At 40.4% G+C, this 6,000-nt stretch overlaps 1 non-coding gene across 1 annotated transcript; it reads left to right on the forward strand.

Moving 5' to 3' along the window:
• The first annotated feature begins 4,724 nt into the window (after positions 1-4,724).
• On the forward strand, positions 4,725-4,832 carry LOC130978652 (small nucleolar RNA R71). The gene has a single exon (XR_009086272.1). It is a non-coding gene; the product is annotated as a small nucleolar RNA R71 (small nucleolar RNA).
• Positions 4,833-6,000: the final 1,168 nt, after the last annotated feature.

Below are 6,000 nucleotides of genomic sequence, written 5' to 3' on the forward strand. Positions count from 1 at the left end.
AAAGTGAATTTTAACTAAAAACTAATAAAAATATATTAAGAACTCAACTAAAACTACTAAAAACATACTAAAAACAATGCCATAAAGCGTACAAATTATCCGCTCATCACAACACCAAACTTAAATTGTTGCTTGTCCCCAAGCAACTAAAGATCAAATAAGATAAAAAGAAGAGAATATGTAATGAACTCCAAAAACATCTATGAAGATCAGTATTAATTAGATGAGCGGGGCTTTTAGCTTTTTGCCTCTGAATAGTTTTGGCATCTCACTTTATCCTTTGGAACTCAGAATGATTGGCTTCTTTAGGAACTCAGAATCCAGATAGTGTTATTGATTCTCCTAGTTAAGTATGATGATTCTTGAACACAGCTACTTTATTGAGTCTTGGCTGTGGCCCAAAGCACTCTGTCTTCCAGTATTACCACCGGATACATACATGCCACAGACACATAATTGGGTGAACCTTTTCAGATTGTGACTCAGCTTTGCTAAAGTCCCCAATTAGAGGTGTCCAGGGTTCTTAAGCACACTCTTATTGCCTTGGATCACAACTTTATTTCTTTCTTTCTCTTTCTCTTTTCTTCTTTCTCTTTTTTTTTTTCGTTTGCTTTTTGCTTCTCTTTTTTTTTTTGTGTTCACTGCTTTTTCTTGCTTCAAGAATCATTTTTATGATTTTTTCAGATCCTCAGTAACATGTCTCCTTTTTCATCATTCTTTCAAGAGCCAACATTCATGAACCACAAATTCAAAAGACATATGCACTGTTCAAGCATACATTCAGAGAACAAAAGTGTTGCCACCACATCAAAATAATTAAACTGTTATAAAATTCAAAATTCATGCAATTCTTTTTCTTTTCAATTAAGCACGTTTTTATTTAAGAAAGGTGATGGATTCATAGGACATTCATAACTTTAAGGCATAGACACTAAGACACTAATGATCATAAGACACAAACATGGATAAACATAAGCACTAAAATTCGAAAAACAGAAGAATAAAGAACAAGGAAATCAAGGAACGGGTCCACCTTAGTGATGGTGGCTCTTTTTTTCTCTTGAAGATCCTATGGAGTGCTTGAGCTCCTCAATGTCTCTTCCTTGCCTTTGTTGCTCCTCTCTCATGATTCTTTGATCTTCTCTTATTTCATGGAGGAGAATGGAGTGTTCTTGGTGCTCCACCCTTAGTTGTCCCATGTTGGAACTCAATTCTCCTAGGGAGGTGTTTAGTTGCTCCCAATAGTTTTGTGGAGGAAAGTGCATCCCTTGAGGCATCTCAGGGATCTCATGATGAGAGGGGTCTCTTGTGTGCTCCATCCTTTTCTTGGTAATGGGCTTATCCTCATCAATGGTGATGTCTCCCTCTATGTCAACTCCAACTGAATAACAGAGGTGACAAATGAGGTGAGGAAAGGCTAACCTTGCCAAGGTAGAGGACTTATCCGCCACCTTGTAGAGTTCTTGGGCTATAACCTCATGAACTTCCACTTCTTCTCCAATCATGATGCTATGGATCATGATGGCCCGGTCTAAAGTAACTTCGGACCGGTTGCTAGTGGGAATGATTGAGCGTTGGATAAACTCCAACCATCCTCTAGCCACGGGTTTGAGGTCATGCCTTCTCAATTGAACCGGCTTGCCTCTTGAATCTCTCTTCCATTGTGCGCCCTCTTCACATATGATTGTGAGGACTTGGTCCAACCTTTGATCAAAGTTGACCCTTCTTGTGTAAGGATGTTCATCTCCTTGCATCATAGGCAAGTTGAACGCCACCCTCACACTTTCCGGACTAAAATCCAAGTATTTCCCCCGAACCATAGTAAGATAATTCTTTGGATCCGGGTTCATACTTTGATCATGGCTCTTGGTGATCCATGCATTGGCATAGAACTCTTGAACCATCAAGATTCCAACTTGTTGAATGGGGTTGGTAAGTACTTCCCAACCTCTTCTTTGGATCTCATGGCGGATCTCCGGATATTCACCCTTTTTGAGTGAAAAGGGGACCTCGGGGATCACCTTCTTCAAGGCCACAACTTCATATAAGTGGTCTTGATGCACCCTTGAGATGAACCTATCCATCTCCCATGACTCGGAGGTGGAAGCTTTTGCCTTCCCTTTCCTCTTTCTAGAGGTTTCTCCGGCCTTGGATGCCATAATGGTTATGGAAAAACGAAAAAGCAACGCTTTTACCACACCAAACTAAAATGTTTGCTCGTCCTCGAGCAAAAGAAGAAAGAAGAGAGTAGAAGAAGAAGAAATGAGGAAGAGGGAGATGGTGGTGTATTCGGCCAAAGAGGGGGAGAAGTGGTGTTTTGGTTGTGTGAAAATGAAGGGGTGAAGAAGGGTATTTATAGGAGAGAGGGGAGATGGGGTTCGGCCATATTGGGTGGGTTTGGGAGGGGAAGTGGTTTGAATTTGAAGGGTGAGGTTGGTGGGGTTTTATGAAGGATGGATGTGAGTGGTGAAGAGAAAGATGGGATTTGATAGGTGAAGGGGTTTTGGGGAAGAGGTATTAAGGTGATTGGTGAATGGGGGAAGAAGAGAGAGAGTGGTGGTGGGGTTGGTGGGGATCCTGTGGGGTCCACAGATCCTGTGGTGTCAAGGAAAAGTCATCCCTGCACCAAATGTTGCTCAAAATCACGTTTTGAGCAATTTCTGGCGTTAAACGCCGGGCTGGTGCCCATTCCTGGCATTTAACGCCAGGTTCTTGCCCTTTTTTGGCGTTTAACGCCAGTCTGATGCCCCTTTCTGGCGTTAAATGCCCAGAATGGTGCCAGACTGGGCGTTAAACGCCCAACTGCTAGGTTTACTGGCGTTTGAACGCCAGCAACATCTTCCTCCAGGGTGTGCTGTTTTTCTTCCTGTTTTTCATTTTGTTTTTGCTTTTTCAATGGATTTTGTGACTTCTTATGATCATCAACCTACAAAAAACATAAAATAACAAAAGAAACTATATAAATTATAATTATTGGGTTGCCTCCCAACAAGCGCTTCTTTAATGTCAGTAGCTTGACAGACGGCTCTCATGGAGCCTCACAGATACTCAGAGCAATGTTGGAACCTCCCAACACCAAACTTAGAGTTTGAATGTGGGGGTTCAACACCAAACTTAGAGTTTGGTTGTGGCCTCCCAACACCAAACTTAGAGTTTGACTGTGGGGGCTCTTCTTGACTCTGATTTGAGAGAAGCTCTTCATGCTTCATCTCTATGGTGACAGAGGGATATCCTTGAGCCTTAAACACAAAGGATTCTCCATTCACTTGAATGATCAGTTCACCTCCATCAACATCAATCACAGCCTTTGCTGTGGCTAGGAAGGGTCTGCCAAGGATGATGGTTTCATCCATGCACCTCCCAGTCTCTAGGACTATGAAACCAGTAGGGATGTAATGGTCTTCAATCTTAACCAAAACATTCTCTACAAGTCCATAAGCTTGTTTTCTTGAGTTGTCTGCCATCTCTAGTGAGATTTTTGCAGCTTGTACCTCAAAGATCCCTAGCTTCTCCATTACTGAGAGAGGCATGAGGTTTACACTTGAACCTAAGTCACACAGAGCCTTCTTGAAGGTCATGGTGCCTATGGTACAAGGTATGGAAAACTTCCCAGGATCTTGTCTCTTTTGAGGTAATTTCTGCCTAGACAAGTCATCCAGCTCTTTGGTGAGCAAAGGAGGTTCATTCTCCCAAGTCTCATTTCCAAATAACTTGTCATTTAGCTTCATGATTGCTCCAAGGTATTTAGCAACTTGCTCTTCAGTGACATACTCATCCTCTTCAGAGGAAAAATACTCATCAGAGCTCATGAAAGGCAGAAGTAAGTCCAATGGAATCTCTATGGTCTCATTTTGAGCCTCAGATTCCCATGGTTCCTCATTGGGGAACTCATTGGAAGTTGATGCACGTCCATTGAGGTCTTCCTCAGTGGCCTCCACTTCCTCTCTATCCTCTCCAAATTTGGCCATATTGATGGCTTTGCACTCTCCTTTTGGATTTTCTTCTGTGTTGCTTGGGAGAGTACTTGGAGGGAGTTCAGTAACTTTCTTGCTCAGCTGTCCCACTTGTCCTTCCAAATTCCTAATGGAGGACCTTGTTTCAGTCATGAAACTTTGAGTGGTTTTAATTAGATCAGAGACCATGGTTGCTAAGTCAGAGGGGTTCTGCTTAGGATTCTCTGTCTGTTGCTGAGAAGATGATGGAAAAGGTTTGCCATTGTTAAACCTGTTTCTTCCACCATTATTATTGAAACCTTGTTGAGGTCTCTCTTGATTCTTCCATGAGAGATTTGGGTGATTTCTCCATGAAGAATTATAGGTATTACCATAGGGTTCTCCTAGGTAATTCACCTCCTCCATTGAAGGGTTCTCAGGATCATAAGCTTCTTCCTCAGATGAAGCCTCCTTAGTACTGCTTGGTGCATTTTGCATTCCAGACAGACTTTGAGAAATCAAATTGACTTGTTGAGTCAATATTTTATTCTGAGCCAAAATGGCGTTCAGAGTATCAATCTCAAGAACTCCTTTCTTCTGACTAGTCCCATTGTTCACAGGATTCCTTTCAGAAGTGTACATGAATTGGTTATTTGCAACCATCTCAATGAGCTCTTGAGCCTCTGTAGGTGTCTTCTTCAGATGAAGAGATCCTCCAGCAGAGCTATCCAAAGACATCTTGGACAGTTCAGAGAGACCATCATAGAAAATACCTATGATGCTCCATTCAGAAAGCATGTCAGAAGGACATTTTCTGATTAATTGTTTGTATCTTTCCCAAGCTTCATAGAGGGATTCTCCATCCTTCTGTCTGAAGGTTTGGACTTCCACTCTAAGCTTACTCCATCTTTGTGGTGGAAAGAACTTTGCCAAGAAGGCATTGACTAGCTTTTCCCAAGAGTCCAGGCTTTCTTTAGGTTGAGAGTCCAACCATATTCTAGCTCTGTCTCTTACAGCAAAAGGGAATAGCATCAGTCTATAGACCTCAGGGTCAACCCCATTAGTCTTGACTGTGTCACAGATTTGCAAGAATTCAGCTAAGAACTGATGAGGATCTTCCATTGGAAGTCCATGGAACTTGCAATTCTGTTGCATTAGAGAAACTAATTGAGGCTTAAGCTCAAAGTTGTTTGCTCCAATGGCAGGGATAGAGATGCTTCTCCCATAAAAATCAGAAGTAGGTGCAGTAAAGTCACCCAGCACCTTCCTTGCATTGTTTGCATTATTGTTGTTTTCGGCTGCCATGTCTTCTTCTTCTTTGAAGAATTCGGTCAGGTCCTCTAAAGAGAGTTGTGCTTTGGCTTCTCTTAGCTTTCTCTTCAAGGTCCTTTCGGGTTCAGGGTCAGCTTCAACAAGAATGCCTTTGTCTCTGCTCCTGCTCATATGAAAGAGAAGAGAACAAGAAAATGTGGAATCCTCTATGTCACAGTATAGAGATTCCTTGAGGTGTCAGAGGAAAAGAGAAATAGAAAGAAGAAGGAGAAGAAGAATTCGAACTTTAATTAGATAAGGTTCGAATTGTGCATTAAGAAGGAGTAGTACTCCATAAATAGCAGGATGTGAGAAGAAGGGAAGAAGATTTTCGAGAATTAATTAAAACATTTTGAAAACATTTTTTGAAAGACACTAATTGATTTTCGAAAATAAAAGTGGAAAAGAAATCAAGTGATTTTTGAAAAAGATTTTAAAATTAGAAATTAAAAAGATTTGATTGAAAACTATTTTGAAAAAGATGTGATTAAAAAGATATGATTGAAAAGTTATGGTTTTAAAAAGATTTGATTTGAAGACAATTTTAAAAGATATGATTTGAAAACAATTTTAAAAAGATTTGATTTGAAAAATTAATGACTTGCCTAACAAGAAAAGATATGATTCAAACATAAAACCTTCCTCAACAGAAAAGGCAAAAAATGTTCAATCAAATCATTAATTGTTAGTAAGTATCTTTGAAAAAGGAAAGAAATTAATTTTGAAAACATTTGATTGAAAAGATTTGATTTGAAAA

The sequence above is a fragment of the Arachis stenosperma genome, chromosome 4, assembly GCF_014773155.1.
Source record: "Arachis stenosperma cultivar V10309 chromosome 4, arast.V10309.gnm1.PFL2, whole genome shotgun sequence".
Taxonomy (NCBI): Eukaryota; Viridiplantae; Streptophyta; class Magnoliopsida; order Fabales; family Fabaceae; genus Arachis; species Arachis stenosperma.